Below are 22,788 nucleotides of genomic sequence, written 5' to 3'. Positions count from 1 at the left end.
GCTGTCGTAGTTAATTAATCTCCAATTATCGGGCAAAACAAATGAGAGGTGGCCTCCAGGAAAATCGCCTGCAGCATTTATCCACTTGCTCATCTCTGTGACCATCCACACCGCCTTTCCAGAACAGGGAGCAAATAATTAAACTGTCCACAAAGGTGGCAACGTTTAATTGCGAGTAAATCCGCGGGAGCCCATGAGACGTTCCCGCTTTCATCTTCCTCCTGCTGGACAGCGTCACCCAGGCGCTTCCCCTCCCGCGGGGACCCCGGGCAGACGCCAGTCGCAGGCCCCCGGGAAGCTCGTGGACACAACAAGCCCCGTCCACACCCATTCACATTCCCTGGTGACAACTTTGTACAAAACTGCAGGTAAGTCAGGGGCCGAGGCCTCAGGGCTGGAGCCGGCCAGGTCAGGAAATTCTATTGCACGTGACTCGGACGAAGTCTTGGTGTCCAGACTCCCCACCTTCTTTCTCGCACCCCGACCTTGTCTGTCAGGACATCAGCTTGGCTTCCAGAAATACCCAGAACCCAGACGCTTCTGAGGGCTTCCACAGCCCTGAGCCAGGAGCATCTCGAGGATCTGGGCCCCTGCTTCCAGGCAGGCTTCCCAGATTGCTCCTGTCCCAGGACTCCAAACCCTGTTCCTCCTCCAACAACAAGCCTGATGCCTTCGTGGTCTGCCAAACCCTCTCGGCTCTGAACTCGTACTCCAGGCTCACCAGGTGGCCTCCGCCTGAGATGCTCACCCCTGCCCCTCACCTCTTGAGGGCTCTGCCATCTGCTGTGAATGGAGACACCAGCGTGGACCCAGAACTCACCATCCCCTTGGTCCTGAAGGCCCCAGGGTCTACTGACAGCCTGCTTTGCGCCAGGCTCGCCTCAAGGGCATCTGCAGAGCAGCATTGACCTTGGGAGATGCTGGAGGCTTGGGAGGCACATCTCTCCTGCGAAGGTGCGAGGTGAGCGGCGGGGGGGGGGGGGGGGTCCTTGTTTACAAACCAAAGAAGAGGGACCCGTGAAAGTCCCAGAAAGAGAAGCGAAGGTAGCATCCTGCGCGGGGAAGGAGGGAGGCTGGGGAGGAAAAGGCCTTGCGGCTGGAGGGTCGAGGGGCGGGGAGGGGCTGGAGGAAGCCTCGTGGGCCCCCGTGGAGGCTGGGCGACCCTCACAGCCCATGTGCCCCGGGACTAGGAGCAGAGCAGCTGCCAGCGTTACTTCTCCCGGTCTCTGCCTCCAGACGCACTGAGGCCGGTCCCTCCCCGCCCTGCCCTGCGAGATCGATGGGTAATTGGCTGAATAATGTGCTTTGACTTTATATTCATGAGCCCTGGAATCTCGTGCTTTTGATCAACACACAGGGATGGTTCAGGTGGGTTTAACAGAAGCATCACACCCGCCCAGCGAGCCTGGGCTCCCGTCTGTTCCATCAGGACCTGCCATCTGCGCCCCTGGATCTCATTTCAGCCCGTAATTGGCTGGACACAGACCTGCAGGCACCAGGGATGCGGCTCAGCCCTGGGAGCCGGCCCACCTGTCCACATGGAGAGGGTGGGTTTTCCTGGCTTCTCAGGATAATCGAGTGTGACACGTCCTGCGCCCAGATGGGTGGGGACAGACCATGAAAGGGCTCTGCGCACCCAGTCATCTGTCTGTGATACAACCAGGACTGTTCCTAAATCACAAATTCAGAAGAACCACAAGCGCGGCTTCCACGCGCTGGAGCCCCATTCCATGGCCTCGTCGTTGCTGCGACAAAGTTCACGGCCTACGATGCACCTTTAGGGACATTTGGTACATTCACGATGGCGTGTGACGAGCACCCCGGTCCAATCTCACCCCAAAGGAAACCGCGCCTCTCACCCCCACTCCCTCACCCAGCCCCCAGTGGCCACGTCCGCTTTCTGTCCCCTGGGGTTGGCTGCTCTGGACATTCCATACACGTGGACCCATACAACACGTTCTTCTGAGAATTCCTGCACTGAGCGTGATGTTTTCTAGATTCATCCGTGTAGCCGCCTCTGTGCTTCATTCTTATTCATGGCCGAATAATATTCCGTGCTGTTCAAACCAAGCCGTGTCCAGCAAGGTACCCTCCAGCACTAACCACGATGGCCAGGGGGTCCCTCAGCAGGTGAGCAGAGAACCAAAAGGGTTCTGCCTTTGTGCCATTGATATGCACACTGTGAAGTAGAGGGGAGCAAGAAAGCCCTCCTTGGGGGGGGGTCTGCAGTTACCCACTGAGGACCTCTCCGTCCAGTGGGCTTCAACCTGACTCACTTCACACCAAGCGTCTGTCACGCACCGTGTCTGCGAATCTCAAGAGGAAGGCAAGAGCAGAAACATGATGGGCGACGGCCAGGCCGGGGACCAGGCCAGGCCGGGGGCCAGGGGTGGTTTCAGAGCCAGCCTGGGCAGGGCTGGGGAGTGAACGGGAGTCTGTCTTCTGGAAACCCCTGGAGAATCCCGTGTAAAGCAAGCCGGCGCCAACAGCAAGGCAGGTGCACGACGGGGCGGGGAGCCTGGGGAGGGTGCTGGTGGTTTTGGCTGCAGGGGCACAGCGGGGACCACCGACCCTCTTCCAGAAAGCGGGGGGAGAGGCAGGGCTGCGGACCCTGGCTTCAGCTCCAATGTGGGTGGGGGGCTAAGGGACCGCCCATGCCCAGCAGAGGCAGGGCTCCAGGCAGGCCCCGCCCAGTGCCACACCTTCCCAGGGCCGGCGATGGGCGTGGCCGGGGGACCCGGGGCTGGGCGGGCTCTGGGACACGCGCCCCGGCCACTCGCTGCCAGCATTAGTCACCAGCTCCTTCTCAGGGACCACGAGGCCTGGTAATTCAGGTTAACTGGACGGCCCCGTCCGTCCGAACTCAAGTGCAGTCGCATTTCATTACTGCGCCGGGGATGGAGCCCTTTCTTCTCTGTTGCAAGTTTATTTCAGCCTAAATTATTAAGCAGATTGTTCAATAATGCAAGCCTCACGTTGCGGCTGGAAAAGCAGATGCCGGGGTTCAAAGCACATTATTTCCGGGAAGCAGCGGGGACCCGGGCTGCTTCTCTCTGATCTGACGGCTCAGCATCGTCTGTCACCGAGACGGACGGGGTTTTTCTCAGTTACTAGATGAGGCTGGGGGCCGCGTCGTGCGCAGAGACGACGGGTGATGGGGCCCGACCTTGCTCTTCCTTCTAATTTGCTGATTTGCCTGCGTTGGAGGAGGAGCTGGGGATAAAGGCCGACCCGGGAGTGGATTCCAGAGAGCAGACGCTGCCCTGCACGCCTGTCCTCAGGCGCGCATCCCTCTTCTTGGGAACGCAGCCCCCCGCATCTCTGAGGCTCCAGGGAGCAGAAACAGCTGGAAGTGCGGGGGAGGGACAGCGGATGGTTCTCAAAATCCCGGCAGATGTCTTCAAAGGCCAGACCTGTGGGCTTTCGAGGGCCTGAGGTGTCAAAGTGGCAGAGGGCAGGCTCAGGCCACGAATAAAAGGGAAAAGAGCCACCCAAGGACAGCTCTGCCCCAGTCCCCTCTGCTCTGCACGGTGACAAAGGCACCTCCAGACCCAGAGCGGCTGCCTTCCTGCTCACATCAAGGCTTCTGCCCCGCTTTCCTGCCCGAGGGACAGGGACACGGGCGCCACCGTCCCCGTGCTGGCCCCAAATCCACGCCCAGCCTCCCCGTGGTGGCGTAAGGGGCTCCAGACTGTGCAGCTGTCACGCTGTCCAGACCTGCCCCCGCCCCAGTGCGGCCCATGGTCTCCCGCTCAGCGACTTAAAGCGGAATTTGCTGCCTTCCTTCTCAAAGGTGCCTGTTGTCCCCTCAGCCCCGCGAAGCCCATTGTCCGTGAGGAATTCCCCTGCCCCCTCGGCCCGGCTCCCTCCAGCCTGGCGCCCCCAAGACAGCCTGCACACCAGGAATGCTTGGAATTGGACAGTTTTGCAAATCCACGGTCCTTACTCTTGGCAAGGTGTTTGTCTACAGGGCTGGGGAGGGCCTGGGTCGGGACCAAAGATGCTGGGCAGCCTGGGTCGGGACCAAAGATGCTCCAGACCAGAAAGGCCCTGGCTTCTACTCAGCAGACCACGTTCTCAGCAAGAGCTGCCTGCTCGGCTCAGAGGCAGCTCCGGATGGCCGGCCGCTGTCCTCAAGGTCCAGGCCTGGCACTGGGGTCACCGCCCCGCTTCTTGTTGCCCGAGTGTCAGAGCCCCCGGGGTGTCTCTCTACCTGCTGCCCCCTTGGCCCTTAAAGCCACCCCTGCTCCCGGCTCCTCCGTCTTTTCAGACCCCCTCCCACGGGGGCCTCAGGACTGTTTTTGTTTCGAGGTCATGCACGCGTCTCATTAAATGTATTCCTGCGTGTTTAATATTTTTGATAGTATTTATATAACCTCTTTTTAAATTCCATCTCTAATTGTTGGCTTTTATGTAAAAACAAACTTGATATTTACCTTGTTTCAGCAACCATGATAAATGTAGCTTATTCATTCTAATAATTATTCCATGACCTTTCCCAAGTTTTGCATAATCAATGATGTTGTGTTCGAATAACTTCTGTTTCTTACGTTATGATCTCACACGGGCATCGTTCCCCTGCCTGACCGTGCTGCCCGAACCCCTCGGGTTCCGTGTACAAAACAGGTCGTGACAGCAGGCATCCTTGTCTCATTCCCAATTCCAGGTAAAAAGCCTCTCGATTTCAGTGTAAAGTTTGTCGCTTTATCAGATTAAGGAAGGTCATTTGCTTTCCACTTGGCTAAGCATTTGTATCACGGATGAATGTGGATGTCTTTCGCATCCTTCTTTTGCACCTGTGAAGGTGGTCATTTTCCCCAGCTCACTCTAGAAGTGGTGAATTCTAACTTTTGTTTTTTCCTGATTAAGATATAGCTACATTCAAAACACAAAGATCTTAAATGTTCAGCGAGTTGGCTTTTAGCCACCTCTGTGCAGGCACCATCCCAACGTGACCTCCGACCCCTGCCCCCAGAAAGTCCCTCCAGCCCTTCTCCTGTTTTGCGTCCTTCTGGCCCCCTCCCCCCAACCAAGGGCTGGTTTCCATCACCGTAGATTTGCCTGTCGTGGGGTTTATACCAGTGGAAAGACACCGAGCCTATATTCTCGTCCTTGCCCCGTTGCTAACAGTACTTTTGAGGTCGACCCACCGGGTCGTGGGCGCGTCAGAGGCCGTGGCTCCTCCCACAGAGCCCGGGGGTCTCAAGGCCCCTCCACGTGACGTGACCGCTTTTATCACCTGTCACTTTCTCTCCCACAGGTCCTCCACACCGGCCTACACCTTCATCCTGGGGCCCGTGCATGAGGGTCACTGCGAGAGCGAGGCCGTCAGTCCACCGCCTGGCTGCTGGCCAGCTCAGGGCAAAGCCCAGAAGTGGGCAGCGGGTCTAGGACGGCCCTGGGCCATCAGCCTCCGGGTCTGGACCCCCTCTGTCCCCCACTAACGGTGGTTTGATTCCGGAATCCCCCAACCTGCCTTTCTGTCTGCATTGGTCCAACTACATGACTCCTGCTGAAGCCACAGGGATAGCCTCACCCCTCCTCTAGGCCCCCTCCACGCCCACCCCACCCACAGCTCCTCGCCCCGCCCCCTCCACGCCCACCCCCACCCCAGCTCTTCGCCCCGCCCCCTCCACGCCCACCCCACCCCAGCTCCTCGCCCCGCCCCCTCCACGCCCACCCCACCCCAGCTCCTCGCCCCGCCCCCTCTACGCCCCCTCCACACCCACCCCCAGCTCCTCGCCCCGCCCCTCCACGCCCTCTGTGCCCAGCAGCTGCTGGAGGGAGACAGCTGAGCTCTAAGCCACGTCACTTTTCCTGGAAAACGGCACTGCCTGCCACGACCTTTCCAAGTTTTCGAGTCCGGAAGCCCTGCCCGCCCTGCCCCCCCAAGCCTTCGCCTCGCCCCCCTCCTCCACACTTTTGGCCTTGTGACACCCCGAGAGGGCCTGTGGGCGCTTCCCCACATTCCCCCAGGGCTCTGCTTCTGGCTCTGTAGGAGCCCGTCCACGCCGCACCCTTGGGACCTGCCACGTGCGTGGACAGCAAATGCCGTCCTGTCAACGAAGGGCCTTCTGCAAACGGAAGAGGTGGTCTGGCGGCTTCCAGAGCTGCTGCTGATGCTCTGCGGGGTTCTTTGAGGACGCACCCTGGCAGTGCCCACCCTCATAGCTGGCAGCGTGTAGGAGGAAGCGCATTTGAGACGCAAAATTGTGACTCCAGGATCAACTTCTGTAAAACTAGATTTGGGAACGAGACCCAGCCAGACCAGCAATGAACCTGAAACCCCTGCTTCCAGCAGCAGCCCCCCAAGAGACCACGCAGAGGCCGAGCCCCCCAGGCTGAGGGACGACAGCCCAGCTCCTCCCCGAAGGTCTGGGCTGCAGCTCGCAGATGACAGATGGACAGACTGCTCCACACAGCGTGTGAATGAAGTCACCTCCTGATGCCCCACGCCGTGGCCGCTGACGACACCCACACTCCCAGAGGGAAGCAGGGTGTGACAAGTGGTGAGCCCCAGACAGTGGGGGCCTGGCCACCTGTGCTGCCCCAGGGGCTCGCAGCTCCCAGCTGAAGACGGCAAAGCAGGGAGGGGCTGTGACACCAACTGTGCTGATAGCGTGGAGCCCAGGCCACCGCACACCCCACCTGGGAACAAGTGTGAGCTCCGTGGGCCTCTCTGTTCAGGGATTTTTTTTTTTTTTTAACAGGAGCAAAACACCAAGACAAAACGAAATAAAACGTCAGGTCCCTGAAATGATAAGGGGGACATTTTTAGGGGAAAAGAAAAATATAAAAACAAATAAATTGTGCCCTTGTTACCGGAATCGATGTCCAGCTGCTCCCTGCTTTAGAGCCACTGAAGAGGCATGTGGTTGGTGGGAAAGGGAAGTTTGCTTTATTTCAGAGGCTGGCAACTGGGGCAGGGGTGGGCGCGAACTCCTGTCCAAAGGCCAACTCCCCCAGACAGTCAGGGGCAAGAGCTTTTAAAGGGAGGTTCAGGAGCAAATGGGGTACAGAGAGGGGCTGCCTGCAAAACAGCACAGTCAGCTGTCAGTCACCCCGAAACAGGTCACAGGCAGTCTGACCAGCGGCATCCTGATTGTTTGAAGGGCGGTGCGTCTTCATTCCCAGGGTCCCTTTGGGCCCGTTTCCCTGGCCAGGTCTCCGAGGTGCGGCAGCGGGTGTCCTGGCCACCGTCTGGTCACCACGTGGTTGGCATCTTCCGTCGGGCGGGGCTTTCAGCGTCTGCAGCGCCGCCCCCAGGACGGGCTCAGAGCAGGAGCTGCAGCCCGAGAGGAGGCGCCAAGGGGCCTCGACTTTGCTCGGTGACTGAACCGTGACTATTTGGTCCTGGTTGACTGCTTTCCTTTTTTTCTACATTTTCTCATCTCTTGATGAGACTTATTCCCGACAAACCTTTTTCTACAGACGAGAGGCAGGGGGGGCCTGGGGGAGGAACCCGGGGTCCATTTCGCCCTTTGTCTAAAGAACAGACTCTAGAAAGAAAGAGATGAAAGTTGACACAGCAGGTTGGGATGGAAATGGAGCTTCTGGAGGGGAAATGAAAATGCTGGAAGGATTTGGAGGGTGGAGGCGGGTCGGCTGTGATCCCGCAGGACAGGACTTTCAAATCTCATGGAGAAGGAAATGGACTGGGTGGGGGGTGCAGAGGGGAGGGAAGGTGACAGGGGAGGGACAGGGGATTGATGTTACCTGGCCCCTGTTCCCGTGGGACTGGGGCAGGTAACCCACCTTCTCCTGCCTCAGTGTCCCCACCAGAAGCAGAGAGAAAGCCAGCCACCCAGGGCTGGTGACGGGGTGACACATCCCCCAGCAGAGCTGAGACCCCGTGGGCCTGGAGCAGCCACAGCCTCCGGGACAGGTCGGGGAACGCGGAGGGGGCCAGCACGCCGGTCTGCAGTGGCAAGGATGGCATCCCCGCAGGCCCACGTCCCTCTCGCTGAGAACACCTGATCGCAGCAGGGACTCGCTTCAATCCCGGATTCAGAGCCAGTGCAGTCGTCATCAATCACTCTCGAAACAAAAGCCAGATGCCGGCAACACAGACTTAAAAGGATCGTGTGTAAAATGCTAGATTTTCATCTGCAATCCCAGCACACGGCAGGGAGGTCAGCAGAATAAGGCCAGCCTTGTCATCACGCACGGGTGCGGCAGAGCGGCCGCGGCGGGTGTGTTGGTCATTACAGAGATGCGCGTGCAGGTGTGTTTTTTAACTAAGGGTAATCACAGGCAGAATTAAAGAATAGGATACTTATTTCTATATCAGCACCGAACACCAAGTCAAATAAGGCAAAAATTGAAAATCCATAAAACAGCAAGGCGGCAAAAAAGAAAAAAAGCAGAAAGCAGCTCTTTTTTTCAGTTTACAAGAGTTGAGGCAGAAAAGCATCAGGATGTGCAAACAAGCCCAGGACCACCCACAAGGACCACGGATGCGGCTGTGGGGGAATCGGGCTGCACCGGGATGCCACACCTGCGGGGCGGGGGTGGGGGGAGGTGGCAGCCTCCACCGGCCTGAGAATCTGCCACTGAGACCACTGAGATGTAGGGGAGGGCCGCGTGGATGAGACCTCACCCCCCCCCCGCCGGGCACCCGGATGGGACCAGGTGACCTCCTGCCGCCTCCTCTCCGTCCCCCGGGGTCCCTGGCTGGTTTTACTCTTTTGAGAAAATGAGGAGGGAAGGAAGAAAGGAAGAGAGAGCGAGAAAGAGAGAGAAGGAAAAGAAGGAAGGGGGGAGGGAGAGAGAAAGAGAGAAAGAAGGAAGGAAGGAAGGAAGAGAAAGAGGGAAGGAAGGAAAGAATTGGTCAAAGGGGAATTCTGTTGACATCATTTGAAGAGAGTGATTTTATTTTATAAAGTGTAAAATCCAGGAAAAACACGGACTCAACACCTACACGCTGGGTAAAGAACTTCTCTGTGAGGCTCCAGTCCCACGAGCCCGCCTGCCATGACCAGAGACCCCAGCCGTTTCCGCAACGTGCTTTAGTGCCGGACAGAGGAAGAGGTGGCCAGGGTCCCAGGCGGACCTGGACGCAGAGGCACCGGCCACGCTGGGCAGTGGATCCGGCCCAGCTCCCCCTTCGCAGCCGCGGCCGAGCCCTGGGAGAAAACGGAGGGGCTGGTGTGCGGGACGCCGTGCCAGGGCCACCCCCACGGCGGGAGCCAGACGCTTCGTGAACACACCGGGGCCCAGCAGGGCTCCTCAGCTCTGTCCTGCAGGCGTATAAAGGGACAGCTCGTCGCAAGGCCACCGATGCCTAATAATGGACGAGCGGATGCAACAAAGGTCCATGTGGTCGCAGCATGGTATTTCATATTTTCATCACGAGACATCATTCATGTAGTTTTAATCAGCTTTACGGAAGCACGCAGCGGTCAGCGGGACGGGAGGTGGGGGACCTTCCCCGACCGTCACTGGGTCTCTGATGACTCATGAGGTCAAGCATCTTCCGGTTCGTCTGTGGCCACACGCCTGTTCCCCTTCTCGGGGCGTGGACGGCCATCTCTCCCCCGCAGGGAATTTGACCCTGTCCGCTCTTCATCTTCACGGATGCTGACACATCAGGGGGGCATCTGTCCCCCTGGACGACCAGCGGTCACGCCCTCACTCCCGGGGCTGCTCTGCTGGAGGATGAGCCCTGAAGGAACCTCTGTGTCCGGCAGCCTTGATCAGATGCCCAGCCAGTGTGTTCTGGGCACAGTTTTTCTGGCATCGGACACACTAATTTAATTGAACTCAGAGAGGAGGCTATAAAATATTTAACCGAGACATGAATGAAACATGCAGACCTCGCACCCACCCAGGCGTAGGGGTTCAAGGTCCCCGCATTCTCGAATGTGTGTGGGCAGACCGGCTCCCCTCTGGTCCTGCAGTCTGGGACCCCCTGGTCTGAAGTGGCAGCTACTGGAATTTCTCATTTGGGGCAAATTCAGAAGCATATTTGAACATTTATCAGCTCAGCTCTTCCTCCAATTCAGGAGTATTTTTTGTAATTCTTTGAGCAGAGCGGGGAAATTGAACATTTGACTGATTTATGAACACTTTTATAGCTGAGGAAACATAGGAGAAACTCACGCGGAATATTCAATATCCGACTGAAAACCTCTGCAGTTGAAAGGAAAACAGGGTCCTTGAAGTCCTTCTAAAGGAAGATGTTTTCCTGTTTAAAAACCTAGTGTCCGATTAAAAAATAATTGGCAGGACTTCCCACAGTGGCGCGGTGGGTTAAGAATCCGACTGCAGTGGCTTGGGTCTCTGGGGAGGCACGGGTTCAACCCCGGCCAGGTGCAGTGGGTTGAGGATCCGGAGCTGCAGAGCTGCAGGTTGCAGCTGTAGCTCGGATCCAAACCCTGGCCTGGGAACTAGCATAGGTCATGGGGGTGACCTTCAATAATGCTAGTAATAATACTAATTTCAGTAGATAAGGAAACCAAATTCTTGGTCATCACGGAGGCAGACGCAGCTCCAGGCCCCAGGAACAGACATGAGCACAGCCACCCTGATGCGTGGGTGAAAAGGGACAGTTTTAGGGCATGTGACCAGGCGCCAGGGCTCCTCCCTCCTGCTCCGGATACACAGCTGGAGTCGAAAATATAAAACACAGCTGAAAACCGTGGCTAAGCTCTAAATCAGGAAATCCAGTGCTCCGGGGCCAGAGACACAGAGGGCTGGGCAGCGGGGGATGAAGGGGCCGCAGAGCCCGGGATAGACACCTGCAGCTGACGTCGGCCCAGTGTCCACAGTCGCCCACGCTCACCCGCGGCTCCACCTCCCTTCTCCCCGCAGACCCCGAGCCTGAAGCTCTGGCCAGCACCACGAAAGCCACCACGCCCCCAGCAGGTCCCTCACACACTGGGCCGCTGCTGGAGGCTGAGCACTAACCGCGAGGGCCTCCTGGTGGAAGTGCCTGCTTAGGCGCCCCACTAACTTCCTGCAGAGGACTCGGCCAGGAGGCCCGCCATCTCCCTCCGCCAGGCACTGGCCGGGTTCCCATGCCCCACCTGCCCGCCCGCCTCCACGCCCCACCCCCTGCCCATCTCCACGCCCACCTCGATGGCCCAAGCGCTGACAAGCACCCCCAGGCCCTGCTCCTGGGAAGGCCCTGGCACAGCTGCTCTGGGGCGCAAGAGGGCGTCATCCGTCAGGCTGCGTGTGTGCACAGCCCACCGCCGGTCCCGCCCTCCTCACACACACTAGGGCACGGGACGCGTGGGCGTCCCCGCGGCAGGTGAGAGGGTGTGGCCTGGCCGTCACACCCCTAATGGGCCCGGAGTAACTAAACTGTGCTCTGTTTGCCCAGTAGGATACTGTCCGCACGTGAAAATGAGTGTATTTCAGCTGCACAGTTAAATTCAATGCCTCCTTATGGGAAAAGAATCTGAAAAATAATGCATACGTGTAAATGAATCAGTGTGTACAGGAGAAAGTAACACAGCATTGTAAATCAACTATGCGTCAATGAAACTTTTAAAAATGAAGAAAAGGAGTTCCCATCATGGTGCAGCAGAGACAAATTCAACTAGGAACCATGACGTTGAAGGTTCAGTCCTGGCCTCGCTCAGTGGGTTAAGGATCTGGCGTGGCTGTGGCTGTGGGTAGGCTGGCAGCTGTAGCTCCGATTCAACGCCTAGCCTGGGAACCTCCATATGCTTCAGGTGCGGCCCTAAAAAGCAAACAATACGAATAAAAAAGAGTGACCCTTAGTCATGCAACAGTCGCCGAAGGAAATATGCAGGATGAGTCCATCCGCCTCAAGTCCAGCCGCACCTGCGGCTCAGGAACACGCTGCTGGGGGCAGGCAGGGGGCTTCCCACAGGCTCTGGTCTTCGGACGTCTTTACACACTTAAAAATCATGGACAAGTCCAAAGGGCGTTTTTAAGGTGGATTATGGCTATCGATATTTGTGCCTTCAGAAATTAAAATAGGAAGTTGGAAACGTCTCTATGAATTCATTTTAAAGTGACGGTAATTAATAAACATAGGTTGCCGTAAACAACATATTTGAAAGGAGAACGACTGTTCTTCCAAACAAGGGACAGTCCGTGGCCAGAGCAGCACTGCCTGGCGCTTTCGCCCGCGTCTCGTCGACGTCTGGGCTCAGAGCTTTCTGCACCATCACAGCCGCCGCCGCCTCCAGTGGACTGTGATGTCACCACCACATGGGAGAATGAGAGTGAAAATGGCAAAGGCGCCCTCACAGCATCCTGAACACGGGGTCCCAAGGGCCCCCATGGAAGCTCAGGGACCCCTGTGTCCCTGGGACCTGTTTTAGGGACCACTGGGTAGAGACACCGTATGCTGTGGCAGCACCAGGAAAAGCAAAGAAAGAGGAAGGCGTGGACCAGGGACACCAGAAACCCGTCATATCCAGGGGACACGCACGCACACACACGCACACCCGCATACAGTCAGGGCAAGGAGACGGGGTGAGTGCTTTCGGGAAAACAAACAGCATGAATCCATGCAAAGAGGAGGGGCGTCTGGAGGACGAGCAGGTCACCTCCCAGCTGTCCACACAGCTGGCCGTCCACACAGCTGACCACCTATTCCCACAGTGCGTTGAAGCCTAAAGACACGTTTTATTCTCCAGGGAACACGATAGCTTCCAGCCAAGTTCACCACGGTGGCGTATTTTCTCAAACTTTGCTCAAAATGGAGTTTCCGGGCGCTCCGCGCCGGCCCTAAGTCTCCTATAAATAATGAAGAGAGGAAAGGCAATAATGGTTAAAGCGATTCCTGTTGCCCGGCTCCAGAAACGGTCTTGTTTCTCCTTCTCATGAATCAAGGATCCGCGCCACAGGTTTGCATTTTCTGCAGCCGAGTCAGCAGCCCCCGACCTAAATTTTTGATGAATTCCACTGTAAAATATTCACAAGCTGGAAATCTATAATATGATTCATATTTTTATGATTTTTTTCTATTCGGTCCTACAAAGGCGACAGAAAATATTAGTCGTCTTGCAGTGTGGGGCCAGAGCAACAGGAGGACAGGTTCCTCCTGAGTAAATTACATCGTCCTCCAAACACCCAGCGCTCCCAGGGGAGCCACATTTATTAATTTTATAAGAGAGCGAAAATGAATAAAGATGCCTCGGCCGTGTGGGGCGGGCGGCGACGGCCCCGCCCGCTGCTGCTTCTTGCGACGGGCGTGCTCCCCGATGAACTTAGCAGAAAGTGAAGTTTGCAATGGAGCTCGTAACTCATTTTGCCAAGCAGATGAGAAATGCCCCTTTTAATGGAAAGCAACAGAAATGGATGATTAGTTTTTTGATTGATGGCTGCATTTCCTTGCTCAGATACAAAGGGGGGTAAATAAATCCAGGTGCAATGACCTCCCCGCCGACGGTCCAATCACGGAGCCTCCCGGGGCCCGTGGGGGCGTGTCCGGCGTGCCCGCCTCGGAGCGCAGCTTTTAGGAGCGCAGACCCCCGGTGTGACCACCAGGGGGCTTTGGGGGACAGCAGTGTGAGAGCCTCCTTTCCCAGGTGGGGACACGGAGGCAGGCGGAGGTCCCCCCCCACCCCCAGAGCTTGTGCCCTAAACACGGGATCTGGACCCGGGCCCCCTAAGGACCTAGAACATTCTGGCCACTTTATCATAGTTTGTCATTCTCCGGGCGACGATTGGAAATGAAACGCGTTTGTCAAATTACGATGAAAACGACAGTATCTTTCTATTTTCGGGAGGAAATTTGGTCTCTGAATTCAGAGCACGCCCCCTCCTGTCCACCCAACTCCAGCTGGTGTCCAGGGTCCCTTCTCTGCGGAGCACAAGGCACTCGGGACACACCCTGGGGCCACCCCTGCACCTCCTTCCAGGGCCTGGGGTCCCTGGTCCCTGGGGGTGAGGGAGGGGCTTCGAGGGGCTCTGGATGCCCGCAGCCCTCAGTGTGAAGGTGCGGGGATTGTGCCCTCAGGCGCCTTCGCCCCGGAGCCCAGACAGACGCCTCCGCCAGGTGTCCTCGAGGCCACTTCCCACACACAGGCGTGGGGACAAAGCAGGGTTACCTGCACTTTTAGCTGAGTGTTGGGGGGGGGGCCTTTCAACAGCTGAGAAGACGGCAGTCGGGCCTGCGCTGTCCGCCGATGGGACCGAGCTCCGGTTTCGTTGGTGCCTCCTGGCCCTGCTCTCTTGATGACCATGAACTTGGACGCTCGCTGGGCCGTTTCCTGCATTCCCAGCCCACCCAGAGTCCATGAGGGTTTCCTGCATTAAATAAACGTTCTTCCCCCCGACTGGCTGGGGTGTCTGGAGGAGCAGGAACACACACACAAGGGACCCCCGACAGTGAAGGCTGGTCCTGGCCGGCGTGCTTCGCTGTCACAACCTTGGCAGGGCTGCGGCTCCCACTAATTGGAGCGGGGACCTGAGGATCCAAGCAGGGGCTGGCCTGGCCTCTCAGCTGCCTGGTAATTACTCGGCTTAGTTCTCCAGGGGGTTGAAATTCGCCAAACACAGAGCCTAGGGTAGTGATTCCTCAGCCCAGGCTTATTTAGAATCTGCTGAAGGGTGACACCACACAATGCGTTGTTTGTAGCTAATTACATGTTTTACTGCGGGGCTTTCATTACCTGGATCTCCACGTGTTCCTGGGCCTTCCAGCGGGGATCCCTGGGTCCTGCAGGCACCTGCCATGACAAGCAACCTCCCCCTCTCAGGGCGAGAGCCACCTCCCGGGCCTGGTCCCCTGGAGAGCTGATTAGGAAGGTACACGAGCCCTTGGCGAGAGAGGCCGGGGCAGCCGCAGGCCCAGGGCCCTTCACAGGGGCTGCGGCTTCACAGAGGAAGCAGTGCAGACACCTGAGGCTGGACGCCCCCCAAGAGGGGTCCCTTGGAGGGGGCGATCCCCACCAGGAGGACAGCTCAGCAGGGCAGGCTGGAGGGGTGCTGGGTGAGGGGCCAGGGCCCCTGTGTTTGGGGCCGGAGTGGACAGCGCCTCACTCCCTGAGATGCTGGGAGATTGGGGGCTGGGCCGAAGGGAGCCTGTGCTGGGGGTCAGAGGGCTCGGAGGGGTCAGGTGGGGTTCGGGACACTGGCAGGAAACCCCAAGGAGGACTGGAGGGAGACGAAGGTCCCGGCCGCAGCAGGGTCTGGAGGTAGGAGGCTTTCCCACGGACCTCACTGGGAGAGGCTGCGCGGAGACAGGCTGTGGCCTGGGCCCCGGGCTGCCCCGCAACGGCCACGCAAACAGCTCCTCCAGCAACAGCATACAAAGAACCTACTGGGGACTAAAAATAGCTGTATGCATGCAGTTGGGGCCAATTACGTACAAGATACAAAAAGGCCAAAAACCCAACTGCCTCTTTGAAGAGCTGAGCAAAAATGGGAGCTTCGTTGGCTCCCTGCACACAGCACCAGCAAGGGGGCGGGCCACCTAAGCCCCGCCTCTGGCCCCTGGGCCCCCCCACCTCACCCCATCTAAAGAACCAGCTTGCCCCCCACCTCACGGAGTGAGCAAGAGAACCTGCTACTTGTTTTCACTCCCCCCGCACCCCCCAGCTGCAGCAGGGGCCCCAGTAAAGCCTGGCCTGAATTCTAGTCTGGCCCCTATCGGTCTCTGTTGGTTAAGGAGGCCAGAGCCCTGGTCCGTCACGACACCACCCACGGGAACAGCAGAGAGAGGGTCCCGCGGAAACCCTGAGAGACCGGCCTGGCCCGGCCTGTGGAGGAGATGCACAGGGAGACTCGGGAAAGGGGGCGCAGGAAGCTGCCAGACACAGGACCTTGGCCGAGCCCAGGGACCCAGACCTGGGGTGAACCAGCGACAGAAACAAGCATGCGAGCAGAGGTGCGTCTGCAGGTGATAAAGCGTCGGGCAATGACAAGAAATGTCATCAAACCTGCGACAGTCCCATCGCGAGGCAGACACTGAGTGATGCTCTAGTGAAGGCGTAAGTAATGGGTGAAAAGGGGGGGGGTTCCAGAAAATGTGCCCCCCCCGCCCCCCCCCGCATAGTAAGAAGCTCACCAGCCGTCTCTAGGGCACAGTTTGGGCAGCGCCTTCCCAAAGCGCATTTCCTCTTGGCCCATGGCGGCCACGAGACGGTACCAGCCACTGGACCACGGTGGGCATGATGGGCCATCTTGAGGCCGGGCCCATGACTCAGGGGACGGCTCTCCATGCGTGTCCCCTGTCTGCCAGCAAGAGGCACGGGGGCTCAGGGTCTTTGGAAGCCGCCTGGAAGGTGGCAGAGCTGGAGGGTGGAAGGACCGAGGAGCCCCGGATGGGAAGCCTTTGTTTGAACTTGACTTGAGCAAAAGCCCTCCTGCAACAGGGAAGAACAAACCTGACTCCTTATTAGAGCTGTCCCTGTTCCCTGAACTTGAACCTTTGTCCTGTCACTCATGCTTAGTCACCCTGGCTCTGCACCTCCGGCCAAAGGACGCAGCCTGCAGCCCAGAATACGCAGGACAGCCTATTCTCAAGGCTCTGACCTTGAAGAGTCTGACGTTTTTAGATAAACTGTTGCAGAACAGAGAATAATATCTGTTTCCTGACAGGTTTACAGGAACGTGGTGGCCTGACCTGAGGGGACAGCCACGCAGGCGTCATTCTGCCATAAGAAGTTTGCAAACACCACACAGACGTGTAGAAAAGGAGCCTGAACTCCGAGGGGAGATGGATCTTGGAACCATCGGTCAGCTGGCTTTCCGAATAAAGTCACTGCTCCTGCCTGAACAACCATCTCCCGATTTATGGTCCATTGTGCGATGAGCCCTGGGCTCAGGAACTCAGCCCCAGAGCTGAAAACGACGCCCCCTGGAGGCAGAGCTAGACGAGATCAGAGCAGGGGGCTCCGTGTGTGCAACACCTGGACGGAAATAAATACAAGTTCAGAGACATGTCGTTAATGGCTGATGAGGCCAGGCGTGCGGTGCAGCCGAGACTTCGGCTCCAAGCTCAGCAAAGGCCGGGAGCTGTGACCAGGGCTGTCCCTTGCTGGCAGACCGAGCGCAGCGGCGCAAAAGCATGCGTGGGATTTGTCCAAAGGGGAGGGCCATGCGTCCAAGGATGGACCCTCCATCCATGCGGGTAACAGCGGGGAATTAAAAGCAAAGGGCTGAGGCGGGAAAGTCTCCAGGGCTGTGATGACAAGAGCAGATGTTCATGAAGCTACTCTCCTGCTGGCAGCGCTCTCTGCTCTTCGTTACTCATGTTGCACCTTGTCACCGTCCTGGGAGCGGGAGGCCACTGCTACCTGCACTTCACAGGGGAGGGGGCCGTGACTCCCACGGTCCCGGACAAGTGAGTGGCTCTCTCAGCCGCCACACCTGCGTGACAAGCCATCCCCATAGAAACCCCACTCACCCACCCACCTGTCGTTTCCCACCTGTCGTTTCCCACCTGTCTGCAGGTCAACCGGGCGGCTCTGACCTCTGCTGGCTGTGACGACCTGGCCCTGATGGCTCCCCCCACCTCTCCTCCGCCAGCTTGGCTGTTTTCCTGGGGATGCAAAAAGCAGGACCCCTGGGCTCCCGCTCCCTGCACATCCGCCCTTCCCTGCACCTGCCGCTCAAAGCCATGCCCAGAACCCCCCGTGTTGGAAGGGACTCCGAGACACGAGGCTCGGATAGGGGTTCAGGGAGGCAGTAACAAGGCCCCCCGCGAGGTGGGGCTGCCCACCTGGGCAGAGCTGGTGTCCAGGGCGGGGCTGGCTCCCGAGTCCACGCTCTGCTGCTGGGTGGCCAAGCTGAGCCAGCGAGTCACGGCGTGAGCGGTGATCAGAGCGGGACGTGACAGTGTCATTTCGACGTCAGGTCAGGAAACGTGCGGCTTTCAAGAAGAGCATTAAGCATTTTCTTTCTGAATTTTAAGACGGAGAGCAGATTAAAAACGCCACGTATTTTATATTCTCAACAATGTAAAATGCGTGAATGAAAAATGATTGGGATAATTTACCCAGCGTTTAGCAAGGATTTGTCCCCAGGGGACGGGGCTGTGGAAGCTGGCGATTTGCAGCTTTTCTATTTGTGTACATATTCCAAATGTTCCACAGCCAGGAGGCTCTGATAACATGTTGCAAAAAGACGATTTAAGAACAATAGCTGGGCTTTGCTTCCCGGGGGGGGGGGGGGAAATGTCTTGACTGAAAGTGGCACCATCTGAACGCGTCCCCGGGGAGGGTCCGGGAGGCTCCAGGCTGCCCACAGCCAATCCGGGTGGAGTCCCGGCTTTTGGGTTGGGGGCGGGGAGGGGTCATCCCTGGACTGTTGGCGGACTGTACCCCCCGCCCCCGTGCTTCCCCCTCGCCCTGCGGGCTCTTTGGGGTCAGGAAGAGGGTCCTGGTGGGTAAACCAGCGCCGCGGTGCGCGTCTCCCCGGCCTGCTCTCAGCCCGATTTCCTCGGCGGCTCCCTGAGCCCTGGCTCCGGGTGTGATGAGACGAAAAGAGCATCCCAGTTATACCTACTTTACAAAAAGTGCTCAGCCCTTGGAGTCCCCCGGCCTGGCACGTCCGGCAGAGGTCTGATCCTCTCCGTGCTCTCAGCATCTACTGGGTGAGCAGGACTCAAGTTCCTCAGCTGTCTGGAGGCTCCTGGATTTTTTTCTTCTCCTTTTCGGAGTTACTGAGAGAGGCGTGTGAAAACTCCTCGAAATAAAGGTTGATTTGTCTACTTTTCTTTGCAAATTTACACGCTGGTAAATGCTTAAACGTGCAAAACACTCACACTTCCTGTTGAATTGGCCCTCTGAGCGTCAGGAAATGCTATTTTCTCTACTAATAGGTTTAGCTTCAAAGTCTCACGTGTCTGGTATTTGTGAAACCTCCTGTTTCCTTTGGTTTGGACATATGGGATATACACTTGCTGTTACCCTGTTATTGTCGATGCTCAAATTTCCTCTGTGCCTATTTAAAATGCACCTCTTGTAAATAGTTGTTGTTCTTTTAATATGACCTGATTTTTTTTCTTTAAACTGCTGTCTTTATACCATGTGCAGTAAGGGACTGCTGGTAACATGTTTTTAGTGTAAGGCTCTTGTTATTTGCTTTCTCCTTGTCCTCTCTGTAACTTCTTGATTCTTTCCCTCTCTCTTTTTGCTTATTTAGGACTTTTTATGATTCCCTATTTTCCTTAATAAAATTCTCTTTTAAAAAATTTATGGGCGTTCCAATTGTGGCTTGCAGTAACGAACCTGACTAGCATCCATGAGGATGTAGGTTTAATCCCTGGCCTGTCTCAGTGAGTTAAAGGATCTGGTGTTGCTGTGGCTGTGGTGTAGCCCGGCAGCTTCGGATCTGATTCAATCCCTGGCCTGGGAGCTTCCATATGCTGCAAGTAAAGCCCTAAAAAACAAAACAAAACAAAACAAAATTAGAAACTAAACATTTGTATACTCTGGCTTTTTTTCCCTTTTGCATTTTTTTTAAGTCTGAGATTATTTCAAAATAAAAAATTTTAAATAATGAAGTTTAAAAAAACAGCCCTCTAAAGTGAGCACTCATCCATCACTTTCACCCAAACCAATAATGGCTCTGGCGGTGGTGTTACTGAGTCCAAGCTTGTGCTGCTCCCTGCACGACAGGGCAATAAACAAGAGACGAGGTGCTGGAGCGGGAGTGGCGAGTTTATTGGGAGAGTCAGCAGATGGAGCAGAGGGTAGACGCGTGTCCCAAAGACCCATCTTGCCTGAGTTAGAATCCAGACTCCTTTTACGCTAGAAGTGGGGGGTAACATCCCAGTTCCCATCGGATTCTGGAGGGACGTGTGACTTCCTCCTTCCCGAGGTCACTCACAGGCGAGCCTGCTTGGGAGGTGACCTGTGAGCTGCGCTAAGGGGTTTTAGCCGAACGCTCACTCCCTGGGAGGTGAGGGGCCGGAGCTGGGCCGTTCTGTATAATTTAAGCTTGGAGGCCACGTCCCTTTAGTGTCGAACGCGTAATAAATAGGACACGGACGCTCCGCCTCCAGGTGCAGGTGCCACATTCACCCCCCAACTTCCGGCCCCAGGGAAGGGCTTCCACGGCCCACGTTTCATTAACAGCTTGGTTTCATCGCTCTCAGCCCAAGGATCTCACCTCTTTATTATCATCCGTGATTGTTGCAAAGTTAAATGATAGCAGATGTGGCCTGAGGCTCTGTGTCCTGGGGGAAAGGCCTGATGACCTTGGAGCAAGTTCTGACCCCAACACAAGAGACACCCCGGACTCTGCGCCTCCCCCGCCACAGCCCTGGAACCAGCCGTTCCACGGGGAAGGGTACCTGCATGCAAATGCTTTCCTCCAAATGACGCCAGTTCTGATGAGCACCCACTGGGTCTGAGTTTTCAAAATCGTATTGAACCAACTTAACTCTGTGGTCGAAAGTCGGCGCTTGGACAGGGAAGAGAGTCCCTGTGTATTCACTCTCTTTCACTGAATTTTCCTGAAATGTGCTCACTGGGACCACACACAGTGCATTCTTACTTTTCGAAAAGGTACGGTTAATTGTTTTTTTCCACCATATCCATTTTGCTAAACGCCAGTTTTTGCCTTTAGAGATTTTGGAGGGAATCGTTTCCGTAAAGTCCACCTTGAAAGCATAAAATTAGGAGCTCCCTCTGTGGCTCAGCGGGTTAAGACCCCAACGACATAGTGTCTGTGAGGATGTGGGTTCAATCCCTGGCCTCGCTCAGTGGGTTGCCACAGCTGTGGGGAGGGTCACAGGTGCGGCTCGGACCCCACGTGGCTGTGGCTGTGGCGCAGGCCGGCAGCTGCAGCTCCCACGGACCCCTCGCCTGGGAACCTCCATAGGCAGCAGGTGCAGTCATAAAAAAGAAAAAAAAAAAGAAAGAAAGAAAGTATCAGATCATGTGTAGCTGACTCCTCTTTGAAGCATAATTCACTCCTCCACCAACCTTTAACTAATGTCCAGTTTGGGTCACTGTCAGTTTTACTTCGATTCGGCTGCGTGGTGCTTTAATCCTCACCAACCTGACAGCTGGTGTTCACATCCCAGCCCATGTCCTGCCGACGGGCGCCCCACCCCGGCTCTGCTCCTGGTCCTGAGCTGGGGACAAGCCACCCCTCCACCTCTTCCACTCACCTGACTCCACCTGGGCCTCTGCCGGCGGCTCCCCAGGCCCGCGAGGTGCCTCTCCGTGCTCTCAGCATCTCCCGTGTACAGCTGATTTCTCAGCGCCATAAAACGCCGCGGTGCTAACACTGGCTCGCAGGCTTCTCCCAGCCAGAGTCTCGGCTCTTGTCTCCCCCCTTTTAATCCTCCCCCAACCCTGTGAGTCACACAGGGTTTTCCGGGAACAGACACCAAGTGTCTGCAAGTATTTATCCACAGGCACACCTCGGAAACACGGCACGTTCCGTTCCAGACCCCCAGATGAAGCAAATCTCGTAATAAAGAAAAGCACACGAATTGTTTGGCTCCCCGGTGGACATAAAAGCTGAGTTTATGCTATGCTATCGTCCCCTGAGTGTGCCAAAGCATTGTGTCTGGAAAACAGGTACGGAGCTTAATTAAAACTAAAAATTGCTAACCATCCGCTGAGCCTTCAGTGAGTCATAATCACGCAGTAGAAACGTCAAAATCATTGATCACACGTCACGGGCACACACGTAACAATAACGGAAAAGTCTGAAATATCGCGAGAAGTACCAGGACCTGACACAGAGATAAGAAGTGAGCAGAGGCTGTGGGAAAAACGGGCCGAGAGACTTGCTTAAAGCAGGGTCGCCAAAGACCTTCAACTTGTAAAACATGCAGCATTTGCAAAGTGCAGTAAAGCAAAGCACAATAAAATGAAGTCCGCCGGTATATGATTCATATAACTATAAATATACATAATACGTTGCATTTCATAAAATACAGTTATTAACATTATAGCATAGTAAGGTATACATTATATAAAATATAAATATGTGATATATATTACACTATTATAACATATTGTACTTGTGTAGTAAATAATAATATACGCTTTGTATAACATATTATGCATGTATTTCTATAATATATAGCTTTATAATATATTGTGTTTTAAATATTACATATGAAATAGGTAATGATAATATATTCTTGAATAAGATTTTAGATATAGATATAGATATAAAGAAGAGGAGTTCCTGCTGTAGCTCAGCCCGTTAAGAACTTGACATCATGTCCATGAGGATGTGGGTTCGATCCCTGGCCTCACTTGGTGGGTTAAGGATCCAGTGTTGCCGTGAGCTGCAGTGCAGGTCACAGCCGTGGCTCAGATCTGGTGTTGCTGTGGCGGAGGCCTGAAGCTGCAGCTCTGATTCAACCCCTAGTTCCTGAACTTCCATATGCTGCAGGTGCCGCCCTAAAAAGAAAAAAAGGAAAAGGAAAAAAAAAAAAAAAAAGCAACCAGAAGAGACTTGTATATGCGGCCAGCACAGACCTAAGGGCTGTGAGCCCGTCCGCCGGCCACACATCCTAACAGCAGCTTTGGCTGCTTCCCTGCCAGATAGAGGACAGGACTGGCCTGCCTCTCAGCCCGTGGCCCCAGAAGAACAGCACTGCTGGCACATAGTAGGTGCTTGGTGTCTGTCCTCACTGACCGGAGGGCAGCTGGGTTCTGTCACATAAACAGCTGAACTCACTAGAGCTCCCTTCTTCCACACTGAAAGGCATCATTTTAAACCCTGAGCTTAAAGATGGGTTATCCGTGAGGTCATGCTGAGTCACTAACGAAGCACTGGGTTGGGTGGGCCTCTCCTTAATACAAACGAAATTCCAGAAGGTCAATGAGTTCACTCTTTAAAGGATCCAAAAAAGTACTAGAGAAGAGTTGTAATGGTTCTGGTGGG

The 22,788-nt window shown here is 55.9% G+C and overlaps 3 long non-coding RNA genes across 3 annotated transcripts; 1 reads left to right on the top strand and 2 right to left on the bottom strand.

Moving 5' to 3' along the window:
• Window positions 1-13,044: 13,044 nt before the first annotated feature.
• LOC146403061 (uncharacterized) lies at window positions 13,045-14,170 on the bottom strand. The gene is made up of 2 exons (XR_014845355.1): window positions 14,034-14,170; window positions 13,045-13,255 (listed from the first exon to the last, which is right to left on the bottom strand). It is a non-coding gene; the product is annotated as an uncharacterized LOC146403061 (long non-coding RNA).
• Window positions 14,171-14,259: 89 nt separating this feature from the next.
• LOC146403059 (uncharacterized) lies at window positions 14,260-19,123 on the top strand. Its single transcript, XR_014845357.1, has 3 exons — window positions 14,260-15,917; window positions 16,528-16,725; window positions 17,023-19,123. It is a non-coding gene; the product is annotated as an uncharacterized LOC146403059 (long non-coding RNA).
• Window positions 15,995-18,639, bottom strand: LOC146403060 (uncharacterized). The gene is made up of 3 exons (XR_014845356.1): window positions 18,436-18,639; window positions 17,651-17,830; window positions 15,995-17,470 (listed from the first exon to the last, which is right to left on the bottom strand). It is a non-coding gene; the product is annotated as an uncharacterized LOC146403060 (long non-coding RNA).
• Window positions 19,124-22,788: the final 3,665 nt, after the last annotated feature.

Source organism: Sus scrofa, chromosome 5, assembly GCF_054392235.1.
Source record: "Sus scrofa isolate SSC_HxYL_T2T_F1_AM1 chromosome 5, Sscrofa_HxYL_maternal_Yorkshire_Landrace_v2.0, whole genome shotgun sequence".
NCBI lineage: Eukaryota > Metazoa > Chordata > Mammalia > Artiodactyla > Suidae > Sus > Sus scrofa.
The sequence above is the reverse complement of the archived record's forward strand: the minus strand, read 5'-3'. Positions and strand labels throughout refer to the sequence as shown.